Source organism: Anastrepha obliqua, chromosome 2 (genome assembly GCF_027943255.1).
Source record: "Anastrepha obliqua isolate idAnaObli1 chromosome 2, idAnaObli1_1.0, whole genome shotgun sequence".
Taxonomy (NCBI): Eukaryota; Metazoa; Arthropoda; class Insecta; order Diptera; family Tephritidae; genus Anastrepha; species Anastrepha obliqua.
This window is the reverse complement of record NC_072893.1, coordinates 4,190,030-4,209,299: the sequence shown is the minus strand read 5'-3', so window position 1 is coordinate 4,209,299 and position 19,270 is coordinate 4,190,030. Positions and strand designations below refer to the sequence as shown.

Genomic DNA, 19,270 nt, shown 5'->3' with positions numbered 1-19,270 from the left:
TGCTATTTCCTAAAATAAATGATCGGATGTTTATTTCATTATAAAGAGAAAGGTATGCCGTTTATAGTCGAAAATAACATCAGACCACCACGACCACGCTTACAGGACAATATCCGTTTCATGAAATTTTCCATAACCGAATTGCAAAGTGGCTGCCCTATGTCCTCGATAACCTCACGAATTCCATCTTTGAGGTCTTGAATCGACACTGGGCTGTTGGTCTAGACCTTCTCTTTAACGTGGCCCCAAAGAAAAAAGTCACAAGGTGTTAAATCACAAGATCTCCGTGGCCAATTGTCATCACCTCTTCGAGAGATAACACGGTCCGGAAACTTTTCCCGTAAAAGATCAATGGTTTCGTTGCTTGTGTGCCACGTAGCGCCGTCTTGTTGAAAATAAACGTTGTACCGATCAATACCACCCAATTCCTGCCATAAAAAAACTTTAATCAGCTTTCGAATGCGATACATAACACCTGTTATTGGAAAACCCTTTCTTTGACCTGACAAAGTCTTAGTTTCTGACAGCTCATGAAGCTTATTGGTGGAGAAGCCCCATGGCTCATTGCCAATTGTTTTTGATTTGCTAGCAATTAACCTAATTTTTTAAAACGGCTCTGACTTATACCGTAATATGAAAAAGACAGGAATGTAATTTTTCATCAAAGTTACAGTTACTAAACTAAATTGAAACGCAAATTTTAGTTTATAAAGATGTTGTATTCTAGAAATTAAAAACTATGTACAACAAATCCAGCTTAATTCTATCAATTGATCAGGGCATCGCCCAGACTGGAATACCATTGAGAATTGATGAGCAGTTAAAAAAGGCGATACTTGGAAAATATGAAGAAAATTTTTAATTCATAATACAGGGGGCATAGAACAACGAAACATCGATTGGTTATTGCAGAAAATTTGTTGATTCGATGCCTGATAAACTGACGCTGTACTGAATGCTAGAAATAAACCCACAAAGTGTTGGAGCATTTCTACTTCCGCCTTAGGGAAAACAAAGTAATTCTATTAGTGTTTCATTTAGAATCGTTCTTCTCTTAAATAATTTTTTTGTAACATATTTTAGAAATATTTTATAAAAAAAATTATAAAATTGCTTATTTATTTTTACATATAAAATAAAAGGTCCTTCATAAGTGACGCCTAGATGTTAGTGGCGAACAATTCCTAGCCGGTACAATTTCTTTTGTATGCCATCTTTGATATTTGTCAAGTAGACAGATGTACAATTTCACTCGATAGAACAATGCGTTAAATTATTGAAACTTACTATGAAAATGGGCGATCTTTAAGAAAAAAAAATACCAGTCTAACGGTTAGACGCGATAGAAGTGAAACCTTCCGTAAAACAAACTGAGAGAGAATGAGACGAAAGCAGCATTAGGAGCGGGATAATTATAGGTTCATTATAATATTGCTATAAAGTTCATATTTTATTTTCTTCATTCATTCTCATTCATCCTCAATGTTTTCAATTTCAACAAATGATACGAGTGGCTTATGATAGCTAAAATATGATACAAATGCTTTGGTTTCGATGTTGTCAACATATTTGAAATACCGCGTCAATTGTTGTTTTTGATCGTGTTGTCGATTCAGTGCGATTGTTACACATTTTTAAATTGAATGTTGTATTGGGAAAGTCAATTAAAGGAACCACTGTGTTTTTGATCGTGTTGTCGATTCAGTGCGATTGTTACACATTTTTAAATTGAATGTTGTATTGGGAAAGTCAATTAAAGGAACCACTGTGTCCAATGCAAAGGAACCACTGTGTCCAACGTTAAAATCGCCACTTAAAATCATTGGAACTTTATCGTAATCTTTTCTAAGTATTCGCGATACTTCTGGTGTATACTTTATTAAATTTTCGTGAATTAATTCCGTGATGCTATTTATTGATTGATTCGGTGAAACATAAATTGCCATAATTAAAACTGTTTTTCCATTGCTCAATCTGGTTTCGCATGCACATATTTCTCCCACTTTAGAGAGCTGAACAGACAGTGATTCTAGTTGCTGTGCATTCAGATCTATCTGTGGAGTTACAATACGAGCACCGTCATTTTGATTGTAGTATATTGCAACACCGCCTGCAATTGCGGTAAATATTTAAAAATGAAAATATTTACGAATATAAAAATACGGACGCAATACAGCGCACACGCGGTTGCTATTATGAGCGTCGTAACGCGTATATTACACAGACGTACTATCATACACACAAACATTCGTAGGACGCTTGGTCTAAGCAAGTATTAGGTAGTGTAGTATAGGTATACATAATGCCTTCTCGCTCACCGTGGCTCCGTAATACGCAGGCGCGCACACATACGTACTAGCATACATACAAACATACATACGTATGACGCTTGAACTAAACACCAAAGCAAGTAATAGGCAGTGTAGTATACATACTACAATACTCACTATACTAGCGTGGCTCGGCAGTACGCAGCCACACACATATACGTATATCAACATATAACGCTTCGTAGCCAAGAGTGTCGCTTTTTTGTTTCATCGAGTCTCAAATCACTCCCAACGATTCTAAAAAAGTTTTCACTTCAAAAATATCACAAAATTAGTGAATTTTTTTTATGTAAATAATCATTCGAATAAGTCGACGATTCAAAGGTTGTTGAAAAAATTTCATGGAACTGCTTCGGTGGAGGATATAAAAGGGACTGGTAGACCAAAAACTGGGCGTTCTGTTGAGAATATTGCTACTGTAGTGCAAAGTGTTGCTGAGCAACCTTCCACATCGAAATCTCGACGTTCTCAACAATTAGGCATTCATGAATTGACTGTTTGGCCGATTTCACTTGTAGACGAGCTCATGGTGGACATTTAAATAAACGAAATAAAAATAAAATCTATAATTGTTGAGAGCCGTATTTTCAATAAAAAAAGTGAAACCTGAAAGAACATAAATTTCTAATGTTTTATTTTAAAACAACATCTGGCGCGCCTATTAAATTTAAGATTAAATAATATTTTCACTTTCATAGAATGATATCTGTGCATCATAATTTGTAAAGCAAATCGAAAATGTAAAGTGAATAAAAGTGCATTGTAAAATTTACGGGACTACACCTGTACAAGTAAGTATGTATGTATGTATAAGTATGTAAATATGTAACTGAACTTGAGGCTCACCTGTTGTTCATTTGCCACAATTTCGCTGAAAGTAAAAGACAAAAATAAAGAGAGATTAAACACTGTGCCACAGAATAAGAAAATACTTTTTTTTAAATTGAGTTGAATTCAGTGAAAAGCTATTTATATTACCCATTTTATTATTATTTACTTTCACTTTTTAAATAATATGAATCTCTCTCGAGCAATAATATTTCAGAGGAAACTCATTTTCGAACGAACACGGGAGAACGTGGAACAAACGGAATTTTTCGATTTATGTAATATGATAAAACTATAATATAATAAAAAAATGTATACTAACATAATTAAAATAAATAAAATTCACTTCATATATTAGGTGCGCAACTAAGTTATCGCTGTTTTTTTATACAACTTTCAACTTTATTCTGAAAAAATGGTTACAAGTGAATCATTGAAAGTATTGCCCATCGCCGGCTACTACTTTTTCCCATCTTTCAGGTAGATCTCGTATACCGTCGCGGTAAAACTGTTCATCTTTTGAGGCTATCCTCGGATCAGACCATTTTTGATGTCTTCATATGAATGGAACTGCTGGCCAGCTAGACCGTGCGCTATCGATCGGAACAGGTGATAATCAGACGGCGCAATATCTGGAGAATATGGCGGGTGGGATAGGATTTCCCATTTCAGTGTTTCCAGGTAGGTTTTAACGGGCTTGGCAACGTAAGGCCGAGCGCTGTGATGCTGTAGAATCACTTTTTCATGCCTCTCCGCGTATTGCGGTTGCTTCTCGCGCAGTGCTCGGCTCGATCGCATCAATTGAAGCCACGACCGATCCCCAGTGATGGTTTCACTTGGTTTTAACAGTTCATAATAAATAGCACTAACTTGGTCCTACCAAATACACAACATAACCTTCGCAGCGTGAATGTTTTGCCGAGGCGACGACGTAGAAGCATGACCGGGCAGTCCCCATGACTTTCTTTTTTTTGGATTGCTCTAATGAATATATTTTTAATCACCCGTCACGATGCGATCAAGAAAACCCTTCCTTTTTTGCCACTGGAGCAGTTGTTCACAGGCGAAAAAACAACGTTCAACATCCCTTGGTTTTAACTCATAAAGAAGCCAAGTCCTCTGTTTCTGAATCATTCCCAAAGCATGCAATCGCTTGGAAATGGATTTGCGGGTAACTCCTAATACTGAAGCAATCTCTTCTTGCATTTGACACGGATCATCATGCCTCCAGCAATGCCTCCAATTCAGCGTCTTCGAAGGCTTTTGGCCTTTCTTCACGCGGGCTGTCGTCAACATTAAAATCACTGTCTTTGAAGCGACGGAACCAATCTCGGTACGTTGTTTTACTTAAAGCAGCATCTCCATAACATTTTTGTAGCTCTCGATGTGCTTCAGCCGCCGTATTTTTCGAATGATAGAGGTCTAAAATATATAAAATGCAAGACACTTTCTGTCGACCTGATTCATTACCACTTAACGTAAAACTAAAAACATGACGAAACAGGACCGCCACTCTGAATGTAAACTTGGAATGCACTCAAAATTAAAGTTATTTTATTAAATATTATCTGGAGTTGTGGTACTTTAGAGTTGAACAGGCGATTCCTACTTAAAGCTTTTTCAGATTTTATAAATCAATACATTCCCTACACACACATACACTTGCCTCCAGAATAGTTCAAAATGTGGCCAAAAATGTATTCGTATTACATACAGATACAAAAAGCAATAAAAGCCATTGAATTATCGCAAGCCTCTATTGGAACGTTTAGGAGAGACAATTACGAAACATCGAAAGTTCCAACAATAAAATTAGCCCCAAACCCAGCCGCTCGCTCGCAATATACAATAATTCAATGCAATGAAGCAACAGAAATAAATGATGCCACCAACGGCTGGCATTGGTGTGGCGTAGTTTCGCAGCCCCCTACAAATGGCCATCATAAATGTAGTGCGCTTTTGGGGGCATACCAACATGCCACCTTGCCACCCTTCGTTTAGAACCTAAACACCACACCAGATGGATAAGAGCTTGAACAAAAGACGTCGACGAAGCAAAGGAATGCGCGCAGCAAAGAAGGCAATAATACGCCGAGCCGCATGGCGCACATCTTGAAGTAATGCTGGTGCTGGTGAGCCAACGGATTCCGCGCTCATCGACGCCATTTGCCGCAATTTATATTTAAACTTGCAACATTCTATTACAACTTTTTTGCCGCTAAACTATGGTAAAGTAACGAGCAAAATGTTGCCGCCTGAATGGATTTGCTGCTGCTGCCGCTACTATTGGCCGCGGCTTTGTACGATTTATGGCGAAAGCGGAAAAATGGGCGCAGCTGAACTGCTGAGCATTAGTTCATTTTGGGATTGGGAAAATGGTATGGGGTCCATAGTTTCATAAGCAGTAACGATAAGAATACCTAAGCTCGATGATCACAACTGCGTGTGTTGCACCCCCTTCCCCATTGAAGGCTCCAAGTTGCTCTAAAAAGTTTAGTTGGTTTAGTTTTACTTTGAAATTCGCCTCGCATTCACCACTCAAAATTCCTTTCCTAAAAGTTAAATTTTGCACGAACTACTTGAAAGGGAATAGCGGAAGCGGACAGTATGCGGACCGACTTGGCTAAATTTTTGGATTATGAGGCAACAGTGGCCGCAAAGAAAGGACAAACTACAAAGTAGAAAATGGATAAAGAAACCGAAAACTTCACAACCATACAACAAAAGTGTAATGAGAAATACCCATGGATAAACGTTCAACAACAGTGGCAATAATAACAACAAAACAATTCAAATGGTTGCAAATGAAAATTGTTAGTGTTAGTACAAATGGTAATGGCTACCCGCCTGGGTTGGAAGCGGCCGAGCAGGCGTGAGCACAAAACGCCTTCTATCCGACATTGTTGTTATTGTATGTATAAGCTATAAGTTTTAGTCGAATGATGAAGGGGCTAGTGAGAAGGTAATAACGCGGTTGGGTCGGGTGCGGTCCTGCAGCATCTATTCGGCAGCCAGACAGCTGGTGGGCCACACTACAGCCATCGAGCCACCGAGCAGCCAGGCAGCCAGCGGGGAAGGCAGTGAGCCGCGAAGCAGCGACTATTACCTTCACAAAACTTAGAAATAATCACCGAAATAAATCTAAAAATCCCCTTTGCCCGCGCACCAATCTCCATCGCCGCGGATCTCACCTTGGATTTGCCATTTGCCATTCTGGTTATTCGCGTTAGTTATTTGTTTTTTGTTGTGAGGCGTTAGTTGTAGCCAAAAACTGTAGCTAGCAGCCTAGTCTAAGGAAGAGATTCAAGAGGATAAAGCAGGAAAGTTCATACGTACACACCCGTCGTGTGGACGGAACGCACTGTTCGGTGGGGGCGGTGCGGATATGAAGAAGGGGATCAAAGTGAAATATTTGTTGTGTGTGGCACGTTGAGGGGTTTTGAGTATTTGCGGTGCTTAAGGGCATAGTGCGTAGATTTTTGTTGTTAGTTGTAGCTCTTCTTACGCTCATCTCCCCCCTCCCACTCATAAATTTTCACACATACATACGCACAATTGGCAGCTGCTTTATATTGTATTTTATATAAATACAAAAGCGCTTCCACCTAAACAAACTGCGGCCACACAAATGATGAAAAGCACAAAAATGAAATTCTAAAATCCATTCAAGAGCGAAAATGTTACGAAGAGCAGGCGAGGTGAGTGCTACCGATTAAACTTGCAAGGGCGCACAATGGGATTTTCTAGATTTCCGTATTGCTTATTAGTCGATTAGTATCGCAAGCGTCTTCGCTTAATAAAAATAATAAAATTTGTAGAAGTAACTATTTTTTTTAATTTATTTGATTTTTGATTGTCGTTCATATGTAGCTGAATTGATATAAATGACTCCGTGGCGCAACGGTAGCGCGTCTGACTCCAGATCAGAAGGTTGCGTGTTCAAATCACGTCGGGGTCAAATGAATAAAATATTTTTTATATTTTTTTTAATAAATAAATTAATCTTTGCAAGTTAATTTGCAAAGTAAGAAAACAATATGTGCAGATAGAAAAATATTTTGTTTGCATTTCTGAATCATCGAAATAATACAAACTTTAAAAAAGGTCTTTCTAAATCGGAATTAAACATATTTTCTTATTTATTAAAAAATTATATTTTCAAAACGTCGCGTCTACGCTTAAAAATAAAAAAAGTAAATAATTGGCGCATAGGGATCTATTAGGTGTTTGGCCGAGCCCCTCCTTCTATATTATTTGTGGCGTGACATTTCATGTTGGACTACAGTTTCAAGCTGACTCCAAATGGCAAATGTTTTTTATAAGTAGTTTTTTCCTGGCAGAAATACACTCGGAGGTTTGCCATTGCCTGCCGAGGGGCGACCGCTATTAGAAAAACCTTTTTCTTCATTTTGGTGTTTCATACATGAAGATTCGAGCCTACGCACTTCCGAATGGTACTATTTTTCCGGTGACATTTTTGTTTATGTTTAGGAATTATTACAGCAATTTCGCATTGAATCTTTCACATTCACATAAGCTCTCTCTTTCTATTCTTAGGTGAGGTTAATGGATTGTCATGTGGCTTCAATCCAAGAATGATAGAAACAAGATTGCGCCCATCAGAGAGTGCGTGACGTCACCCTAGCCTAGTTGTGCAGTGTTGCCAACTCTTTGCTCTTGGCAAGAAATTTAGCGCTTTTTTATACTAAATATACGAACATTTTTGAGTTTGGTGTTTGTTTCTTTTTTTTTTTAGTTTGAAGCTACCAAAATTTTAAGTTAGAACAAAAAATTGATTTAATTAAAAAAAAGGCTGAAAAAGGCCACTCTTGCATTTAAAGCTTATGCGGAGAAAATTTACGAACTATTAAAAATTCGTTGATTCTTATAATATTTGATGTTTTGAAAGTGCAAATCGAATTTTTTGGTCCCTTTTGAGGTTATGCACGAATATTGGATATTCTACTCTCAACTCTTCTTAACATTTGAAATCTTATTATGAATTTTAAAATACCTTTGGATTTACTGAGTACTATTTAATATACTATCCACAACAAAAACAACCAAAAAAATAAATAAAAGCACCAGTTAATACTCAAGATACCATAATAACAATAAAATACATAACCTCAAATATAGTAAAAAGAATTTTCGGGCATTTTTTAATGATGATTTTTTAAAATTCTATTTTTTCAATACAGTCTATTGTATATAACCATAAGGCATTTATTTAAAAAAAAAAAACGCCCACAGTAGAGACAATTTGTCTCGCATACAAAGTTCTTTAAGTAATTCAATAAAAATTTGGTATTTCCTTCTCTTTAAATGGGCATTTCAGTGTTTTTATATGCAAAACTAGACAACACTGTATTTGCGAGAGAGAGAGAGATTTGACTGTTCGAAGGGGAAGAACAAATTTGAAAAAAAAAAATTAAATGAAGCAGAGAAATTTCCATAGAAATAGCACACGAATAATAACCAACTCCAGCAATAATCACAATCGGCGACAATGTGGCCAGATGATAAATAAAAAGAACTAAATGAATTATTGACCGAATTTTTAAAAAATGTATATATCACATAATTATTAACATTTAATTAGAAGAGGTTAAAAAAATTTGAGGAAGAAATAACTAAAGCTCCGAAGCAGGAGAGCAAAAAAAAAAAAGATGTTAAATGAAGTTAGAAAAATGGTAATCTGGCCACACTGGGCTAGTGTGACGTCACGAAAATCCGCTGATATTGTCAAATTCGCTGAGAGCAAAGTAACGGTACCACGATAAGCACCACCGCATTATTCTCTCCATTGTGGCCTGAACAAAAATTCCACCGTTTTGATCGGCGATGTGTGGTCTGGCTGAGTATAACTTTCTTTCCTAAGACGATGCAGAATGTGAGTCAGCTTATGGAAAAGAAAGTCAAAGAGCTCATTCAATGTGGGCTCCATATGCTGCCAGAAATATGAGAACGAGTTCGTTTGAAGTCATCTCTTATTGTGTGAAGTTCAATTAAATATTTCCCCTTATTAACATTAACATTAACTTAAGGGTCTGCATAATAAATTTTTGCAAAACTAATTAAGGGCTTAACAATTATTTTCGATATTCATGCCAGGATTACATTCTAATGGTTTTGTTGAGATGAAGAAAACTATTTTTTTTTATTTGTTTCCCTCTAAATAGACAGGTTAACTGAGTTTATTTAATTCATTCATTTATTACAAACATTCCCCAAAATTTCTGATTACTGGCGCTGAAGCCCTTTGCAGTGCTTGGTCGAATATGAATTCGAGTGTTCAGTAGTCGTGGAATTTGTAGCAAGTGAAAGGTTTGCTTTTCGCAAATGCGGACTTAGCCTAAAATAAATTGTATTACGTATCCATATAAAAAAATCTACACGTGTATGCTTTGAGTAATTCTGATATTTCCATTCGAAATATTTTTTGGCACTCTTCAGTTAAAGACACGTCTGCAAAGCATTTGTTTTAAATTTTATTCTGCATCTGTTTTTGGTTTTGTTTGTTTCTGCATTTTATAAATAATTTCTTGTTCGGCAAAAAAACTTAACAAACAAACCCATAATTTTATTAAATATTTATTTATATAAAAACTCTTTGCCGATGATTTTTCTTAAGCCAAAAGTCGGTTAGTTGTCAACTCGTTTCGTTTGTCAATTCTTCGTAATCTACCCAGCAGGGAAATGCATTGATTCTGAGCTGGTTCTTTAACTGAAGGCCTAATAGAGGGTGTTCAATTAAGGTTTCCTATTTTGAAATGAAAAAGAAGAACTAATGCTTGAGAAAAACTCCAGTGTTTTTATTGTAATAAAGAGTATAGATATTAAAGCTAAGCATAGCCAACGCAGCAAAGTCGGTCTCTATAGAATGGAAAATATTTTCATAAGATTAATTGCCGATTAGCATCTGGCAAATTGATATTAACCCATTTTCGGCAGCTGGTCGATTTTTCGACCACCAACTTCGGACTCCAATATCTCAGAAACTAAATGTAAATTTATTGATCAGTTTTCACAAGTTTTAAATTTGGAATTTAGTTAATTTCCAAAGCATAATTTTTTAAGAAAAAAAGGTTCAGGACAGATTTTTGTAAAAGAATGAAATTATCACTATTTTTACGTGTTTTTTTGTGCAGATGAAAAAATAATGAAAAACAAAAAAACAAATAATTGTTACCAATTTATTGTGAAGAGAAAAGATGAAATTAAGAGAACCAAAAAAGTAACATATCGATATTGCAATAATTTTTACTGTTTCATGGACGTAAACTTTAGTGGTCGAGAAATCGACCGCTGGCCAGGAACTGTCATGTAGGATAGAACAAAATCTAGCAATATTTTTTTCTTATTGAAAGAGATGGAAGTGATTATCTTTGTGGTATAGGAAAGATACTACCCCTGCAGGGAAAATCACTACTAGTGAACCAAAATTCTAGTTCAGCACTAGTACCTTACCTCCAAAATCGAACCTGTCCTATATTGGATGGTACGGGACTATTAGAAAATACCTACAAATCGAACTAGTTCTCATTCATAATATCGAACTAGGGCGGAACTATCCTAAAAGGGATGCAGCGGTGGAATGTTGGCATTCCGCTAAGATTTTTAGTTCTAGAGTTTTTCGCTTGAGTAAATCGGATTTTGCCCGTCCCATATGGCGAAAACCCAGAGATTTTCAATACACAAGGACCGCAATAAATGTGGAAGCAATCAAATTGGAAGAAATTTTTTCTGAAATTGGTAAGCAATCAATCCTTTTTGTATACGTATATATAATTGCACTATTTTGTAGGCTCAAAATCCCCCTATGATCTCTTTACATTGTTTTTTGATCACAAATGTTACCACTTTCACAAATGAGTATGCAAACCAACACAATGCTCCAATTAACATCACGCCAATCGAAATACGTAGGTTTATTGGAATATTGTGCCTATCGGGGTACCATACTTTGCCACACATTGGCCACTACTGGTCTGTTCGACCGGACATGGGAGTTCCAATTGTGAAGCAGGCTGTGAGTCGTAATTGGTTTAAAAAAATTAAGCAGTTTTTCCATCTCGCTAACAACACGAATTTAAACGCAGCAGACCGTTTTGCGAAAGTTCGTCCTATTACTGACGCTCTCAACAAAAAGTTTATGCAGTTTGGTGTCTTTAGCCATAATCTCTCTATAGACGAACAGATGATTCCATACTTTGGACGCCACTCCTGCAAAATGTTTATCAAGGGAAAGCCAATCCGGTTTGGGTTTAAAACATGGTGCTTGTGCTCTGAAAGTGGGTACTTATTTTCTAGTTCATTGTACGGGGAGCAGCAACCCCTCACGATAAAACTATTGGTCTAGGCGCACAAACAGTCTTAGACTTGCTTGCCAACGTATTTGACCCTGAGTGCCACATCATTTTCTTTGATAATTTTTTTCTCTTCATACCATCTAATGTGCCCTCTGAACGAACGTCGATTTTTTGCAACTGGTACTATACGCGAAAATAGAATGGGCAATTCCCCTTTGAGAAATTTAAAAAAAGAAATACGAGGAACATTTGACCAACTACTTGATCATCAGCAAGAAATATTTACTGTACTGATAATGCTGTAGTCAATGTTATAACTAATAACTCCACAGTCAATCCAATTATTAGCACTAAAAGATATTGTCGGAAGAAAAAACAAACTATCACTATCCCGCAGCCAAAAGCTATTCAAGAGTATAATCCATGACATGGGTGGTGTGGATCTCCATGATAATGCGGTGGCAAATTATAGAATAAAGTCACAACAGAATTATTGAATTACGACAAGGACGACGACGAGTATGAAAACGAACATGGAGATGAAGGTCCATCGAACCTTCCTCGGATCAATGAAAGGGTACACGCCGTCATGAGAAGCATTGAAAACAAATTTTGGCGGTGTAAATTTTGCAGGAAACATACTATTTTTACTTGCAAAAAATGCAATATTCCTTTACATACTAAATGTTTTGATGATTAGCATAAAAATTTGTAAGCTGACTTTTCTATCAATAAAACAACAAAAAAATATTTGTATTTGAAATAAAATGAAATAAATTGACTTCGTGTGAACTTGGGCAATAAATGAAATGAAATGAAAAAAAATGAAATGAAATAAATGTTGCATTTTTTTTTAATATATTTGACGGTTTTTGGCCAGTGGTCGATTTTTCGACCAGCCCATATCTAAAACACCGATGGTCACAATTTTTTTTTTTTTTAATTTTTCTTGATTATGGTCTTATAAGCACCTGACTAAAAAGGAAATGGAAAAATTATGTCGAATTCTTGTAGCGGCCGAAGATGGGTTAAAGCTATAAAATTGTTGAAAATAAGATAATAAAATATATGTAAAGATATAATGTTATTATTTTTAAAATAAAGTACACTTTCCGTTTATTTATTTTTTCATCTTTCAGTAGTCCTTAAGAAGTCATCAGAGGAATACCTAATCGCTTCCAGACTGACTCCTATTTGTTAAAATAAAACCAACTGCGGACTATTTCATATCCAGACCTGCAGTCGCATAAAAACTGTTGAACTTCAATTGCTCGTTTTAGATGAACTTGAACTCTCGGGTATTCCCACAACTGTTCAAACACTGACACGAATAAGCGTACTTATCTAGGCTCGAACTTTTTCAAATTGCAAACGAATCTCAAATATTTGCAAATGCAATCGTTGAACCTTCAAACAAAACATGCTTAGCCTTAAATTATTGTTTTAGGGAAAGGTAAAGTGCAGTCAACTTCAAAAAGTGCAAATACAAAATAAATAAGAATACAATTGCATGCAACCTTGAAATATGCAGTGTGTATTTACTACAAATGATGGCTGCATATGGCAGGTTGATGACTTTATGGAAGTTTCTAGAATAGCAGAGAACTTGACTGAACTCTCTAACTGAAGGCTTGCTATAGGCGATATTTTACGATGCTCTTATACGAAGCTTGTTAAAAAAGTGAAGAGCAAACAAAAATATTAACTAACGCAAAATTTGTATTCACTTGCGAAAATGAGAAGAAGAAGCCATATTTTGAGTTTTTTTTAGAAATTTTTTCTTGTTTTGCAAAATATTTCAAAACGGTAGGAAAAAAACTGCAATGAGAGGGGGAAAAAATCGGATCTAAAATGCTCAACAGGTGCATTTCGGGAAGTCAAAATAGTTGAGTATTCAAATGTTAGTAAATAACTTACACCAGAAATCGCTCTCGCACAACATTTATAGCATCTTCAGGACTATATACTGGAGTACTGGGAAAGATTCACTAAAATGGCCACAGCTTACAACTTTTACTTTAGATGAAAAAATACCGGACTCAAATGGTGCAGCAACACGCAGCAGACGAATACAAGAGGACCATATTTTCACAGGATGCAGAAGTGGGCAATCCACCTGCATTTGATGCAGCAAATGGAGTCATTATAGAAGCTTCTGAAAGTGTAGTTTGTGACAACTCCTCTTTAGAGTTTTTGAATCGAGACAATTTTGCATCAGAAATGAAAAAGACAGTGGTTTGATATCATGATTTGGTACCATGTAATATCGCAGATTCATAGCCTTTCCTCGTTCAAGTGTTGCCTGCGAAATAGCTTGAATTACACGCTTTATATACTCACGTTTTCTGTTGTTATATTTTCCATTTTATCATTTCTTACTACAAACTGCAATTGCAAACCAACGCAAGTCAGACAGCACTCAGAAGCGCACAAAATACCAGATTTCACAAAAAATTAATTTGTTTGCTTACAAAAAGTTCAATTCAATGTTTTTAGATCACATATTTTCGTGATGGATAATTTAGATAATTTTTGCTGGCTAAAATTTCTTCAGTACAAAATACATAAACGCCCCTCCAGCATTCAACTGCCATTTTGCTATCTCAATTTTTATGTGATGGGAAATTTTTTAGTGTTAACTGTTGCAAATTTTTCTGTCTTCGAATGCTGTTATTATTATTATTATTATTATATTTTGTATTTTTTAATAAAATTTGTTGTTTTTTTTTTGTGTTTGTTTGTTTGACATAGCTCAGCAGCTGTTGAATTCTGTAAAAAAACGCTGCAGGTCTGCTCAAAACAGTCATCACTCGTGACAAAACTAGGCTATCGCATCGAAAATAATACTCAATCACTCAAAAGTATGAGGTCAGAAAGGCCAAGACGGAAAAAGCCTGTCAAGCTCGATCAAGTGTAAAAATTTTTGCTACAAATCGTGAATTATGAATGGTAAATCCTTTCCAAATCATATTACAGTCAATAAGAAATGTTCAATACCTTGAAAGTATGTCCAATTTCCGCGAAAAGGTTCACAGAATTTTGTCCTAGAGCAGATATTGACTGCTTCTTCGGGATTTATTGACTAGAAATAAAACCGATCTCGTGTTTTAGTCACCACATTCGCCGGGCTTGGCCTTCAGTGACATATTTCTGTTCCCAGGACTGATATAAGCTCAAGGTCATGCAACTAAGTGCATATCAGAGGCCTTTTCAGGATTGCAGAAAGAAGAAAAAATAAATATTCACGAATACTTATGAATCCTGCCTACTGCAAAGACAATTGGTGCTGACGTTATTGAGTCAAGCCAGATTTTTATTCAGCCAGGTTCTCTGAAACATTCTTTAGAAATGTTGAGGAATATATTATATTTTTGAAACAACAACAACATCATCATTACCATTAGTATTCCAGTTGTTTGCAAACCATTGCTTCTGCAACTACAGCTCTGCACTTCGATCGATCTTCTACTACGTCTTTCCAGTTTGTGATTCACAATTTCGCAGATCAGCTGTGATCTCTTCAATCCAGCGTTTACTTGGCCTCCCTCGTCCGCTGCATGCGATCGGTAGTCTATGGAACGCTGTACTGGCAGCTATGTTTTTGGGAGTTCTTGGGCCCTAACCATCTTATTTGTTGACTTTTAATGAAACGCATTGCATTTCCTTGATGTATCAATACATCAATCGCGTCATTGTAACTGATTCGATATGTTTTGTCCTTCATTCGCAAGGCGTCATAAACTTTTCGTACTGTTTTCCTTTCGAATCTTACTATTTTGGTATTTTCAGAAAGCAAAGTAGATTAACGAGACCAACGCAAGACTGAGTCTTGTCGAGGCCCAATGCTCCCATGTGGAGTGAACAAGGAAAAAAAGTGAACGAAGAAAGCTTAATTTGCCGCGTTTACTCGCTCGTAGACCCACTAAGGCTGAATTTGTCAAACGTTTACATATTTTCTTCAACAACACCAACAACTAGACTTCAAGGCACAAGGATGAAGTTTGTTCCAAGCCAAAAGAAAGATGCACCTGCACTTATACCCCAGACAATTGTTGATAGTCTAAGAAATGAGTTTACCTAAATGGCGCCCTTCTTGAGATCACTGTGCAAGTCATTTCAATATGTAATATAGCAAATATTGTTTGTATGTACGTGTGTATATATGTCTGTGTGCGTAACGCATAACTCAGTATAACTGCCTTTTTCGCTTTTAATGCTTTTTAATATAAAATTTTCTTTTATAGTTGAAAATCCGTTTTTGCCCCCTTCCACACTGCTCGTGCTCACTGCTTTCAGTTCAGTTGCCGCGTCGTTCTCTAAATGTCTTAGAAATCTAAACTTGCCAACCTTTCCTTTTTATCCTCACATCCGCGAAGCCGCTCGCTCACCTTCTAGCGCCAGCATCCAGTGCCAGCACATTGAATACTTGAAAGTCGTAACTCACCCCTAAAGAATTGTACATAAATCTTCTTTTCAAAAAAATAAACACTAATGCCAGAAAAGAAATAAAAAGAACTAGAAAATTTAGTATCTATACAAAATTTTTTATTACAACGAGAAACTTAATGGCTGAAATGGGAGTGAGTTGGAGTGGGAGAATAGAGATTGGCATAGTGGGCCGGTGGATGGTTAGCGTTTGATGGTAGTGGGCTAGTGCGATGGTAGTAGTGATAGCGCGAAGTGGATTCGACTGAGTGTGCTGACGCTGACATTGGCTGTGAACTAAGGTGCGCGTGTAGTGGTGCGACGCCAAGCATAGTTGAATTGAGATGCGATGCGGCGCGACGCTAGAACGCATAGTGTTATCAAGTTATTGATGGGCGGTATGGTGATGCTGAATGCGATGTGGCATAGTGTGGCACTCAGATAAAAAGAAACATACTTTTCAATGCAATTGGAGTTCCTGGAGCGCGCCACCTCGGTCTCATGCCGCTATTATCCACTAACTCAGTTTATTATCATTTAGACAACTAGAGCTCCCATCTTTCCGGTGGCAAAATCTTCTACGCGCACAAAGATGCTGCGTCGAATGCTGTTGATTTCAAGTCGCTGATTTCATTGATTTCACTTCATTGCCAAAACGCTCAGTTGCGTCTCCGTGTGTATTTGTGAGCGAAATTAGTGAGCTAGCGCAGCGTTCCACACACTAATACATACGCATGTATTCTACTCAACGCCACCCGCAGACGCCCGTTGCTGTGGCCGCGTTTTAGTTGGGCTCAAGCGTAGTTTGTGGCACATTAAGCATGCAGTTGTGCTAGTACTGTTGTTGTAGTTGTAGGCTGCACTAGTGGTAGTTTCGCTGTGGCAACTTTCACTGCCGCTCCCACTCTATACCGCCCTCGTGTGTCTGCTTACGGTACTTAAAATTTTACATCGATTTCTTTTACGACTTTTTATTATTTTTTCTTAAGCTGAAACTACCCTTAATGATGGTTCGTGCGGCTCAGCGATATACTTATACAAACGAACTTGAGTGCACACACACACACACACATAGCCGTACACTTGAGCACGTACATATAGACACCGTTAGAATAACGGCATAATAGGGTATACAATTTTTTAGAGGAATGTTTATTGCCTTCGCCCTACGATGACGCTTTGCGTCTACTGTTCACTTTCCCTCCTTTCCTTCCTACTATTTTTCTTTCTTTCTTTCTTCGCCTAATGCCTTGTGCGCTCAAGTAGTTTCCAGCATCTTTTGTTGCCAAAGGTTGCCTGCTGATGAGGATGTTGCTGCTGCGCTGCAACCGAGGTTGAGCAAGTTGTAGCAGCACAACAACAATGCCGTCCACAGCTAAGCAATAATAGCATCAGCGTGGCAGTGGCAGCAGTAGTTCGGCTGGTAATTTCGTGTGCCTTCCCTTCCTCCACACCGCCAACCACCCACCCCTTCCAATCGTTTATTGTTCACTGCCTCATCTACTAAGGATTTTTAAGTTTAATTTTTCTCCTTTTTATGTCGCTCTTATAAACATTTTTTGTTAGGCTCGTTTATGCCTCTGTTGCCTTCTAGTTTTCCCAGCTTCCGCTTAGCATCTGTTCGCCATGAATGGGTTTGCTTTCGCTGCGCTTGTAAAATCATAAGGTTGCAATACTATTACATTCTTTATTATTATTATTTCTTTACACTCGCATTGTGCTCCGACACACATACACACACACCCATAGTGTAAGCACAGTCGTTGCTGTTACTAACCAGTGCATGCGCCTGTTCTCTGTTCTAATTTTAGAAATTTTATTCTCGATTTTATTATTGGCATTGTTGTTTTTCTTTCTCCCACTGCAGTTTTAGTGCAGAGTAAAACTTTTGTTGCTTTGTTTGTACTGCAAGGGTTGATTAGATTGTGACTATCGACGGCTAGCTACTCAGTGATGCTTGTTTGAATGAGCATGAATTAATGAATATGTGTACGTGTGTATGTGTGTGTTTAGTCGTGTCGAAATTTGCTAGGGCAATGAAAAAACCATCAATGCCACAATGCAAAACAATGCGAGGATATTGATATGTAGCTGTCGGAGGCTTAATTCCAAGAAATGAAAATTGTGCAAGGGTTATTGTCTGAAAACTGGCATACATGGCACACACACACACACATAAAAAGGCTGTAAGATTTTGTTATGAGTCAAACGACATTGCAAGTAAATGAACTGAGATCAGAGGTGATTTTTGCTAAACTTTAAAGAGCTGCTGGTTGTACTGACAATGCAGGGATAGGGCTCAGATTGATGCAAGGAAAATAAATATCGAGAGTGCTTCCTCTTAATGAACTCACCAGGACTTCTGATCTCAGGTTTTTAGTTAGCATTAAGGGATTAGGGGTAGTCAGAGGCCCGAAAAAATGATGATTTTCAATAATTTTTTTGCTAGTTAATTGCTTTATTTTACAAGGGAAACTAGTTTTATTAATATGTAGATAATCTTGCGTTTGATCGAAGCTTTTTTCAAAATTAATCTCAAATAAAAAAATAAAATTAATCAATATGGCGGCCTCAGGAAATATTTTTCAGATTTTCGAGAAGAAAAGCGACAATTAATTGTTAAAAAAAAATCGAAATTAAAAAAAAAAAATTCTCCAACTAGGCACGAGTTTTTATGTTTTTCAAAATCAGTATACTTTTTATTAGAATCTACCAAGCGTCAGTGATCACCAACTCAAAAAACATAGTTTTGAGAAAACCGCATTTAAAGTTTTTGTGGCTTATCCGGAGCGCCCGAGCGCCCTTTGTTAATCGTTGAATAACTCGAAAAGTATTTGTGGGGTTCACTTAAAATTTTCGCACAATACCTCTAAGATATTATACTTTAAGAAAATGCAAACCAAAATCCAAATTTTTGAAAATTCTGAATGCTCCTAACACCTCAAACGCCTTCGATTCGCCACTTCTCTGCTCGCTATCTCTGGGCTCTGCTTAATAGACGAAAAATGTCCATGTGAAAGGAACAACAAATTTATAGAACACGTTACGCCACTAGCGAATATATGTAGTAATTGCTCATAAGACTCACTATTTTCAATGCAGCCAATTCTTTTTTTTTTTTTTTTTGATATTAGGCAAATTTCATTAGACCGTGCCATACAATGAGACTTTAGTTGCTTCAATTTTGCGAATTATCTTTTGGTATTGACCGTCGTGTGGGGGCCCAAAAAACACATGGGTCCGTCGAATATGGGCAACCCTTTATATTTGCACTTTTGACAAAACAACCTAAGCCAACTTAGCACTTTCTACCTGCTTTAAACTGCTTAGTTCTACTAACTCTATTCGAAAAAAAAAAAAAAAAAATGGTGAAAT

General features: G+C 37.0%; 1 non-coding gene across 1 annotated transcript; it reads left to right on the top strand.

Moving 5' to 3' along the window:
• Positions 1-7,044: 7,044 nt before the first annotated feature.
• On the top strand, positions 7,045-7,116 carry Trnaw-cca (transfer RNA tryptophan (anticodon CCA)). The gene has a single exon. It is a non-coding gene; the product is annotated as a tRNA-Trp (tRNA).
• Positions 7,117-19,270: the final 12,154 nt, after the last annotated feature.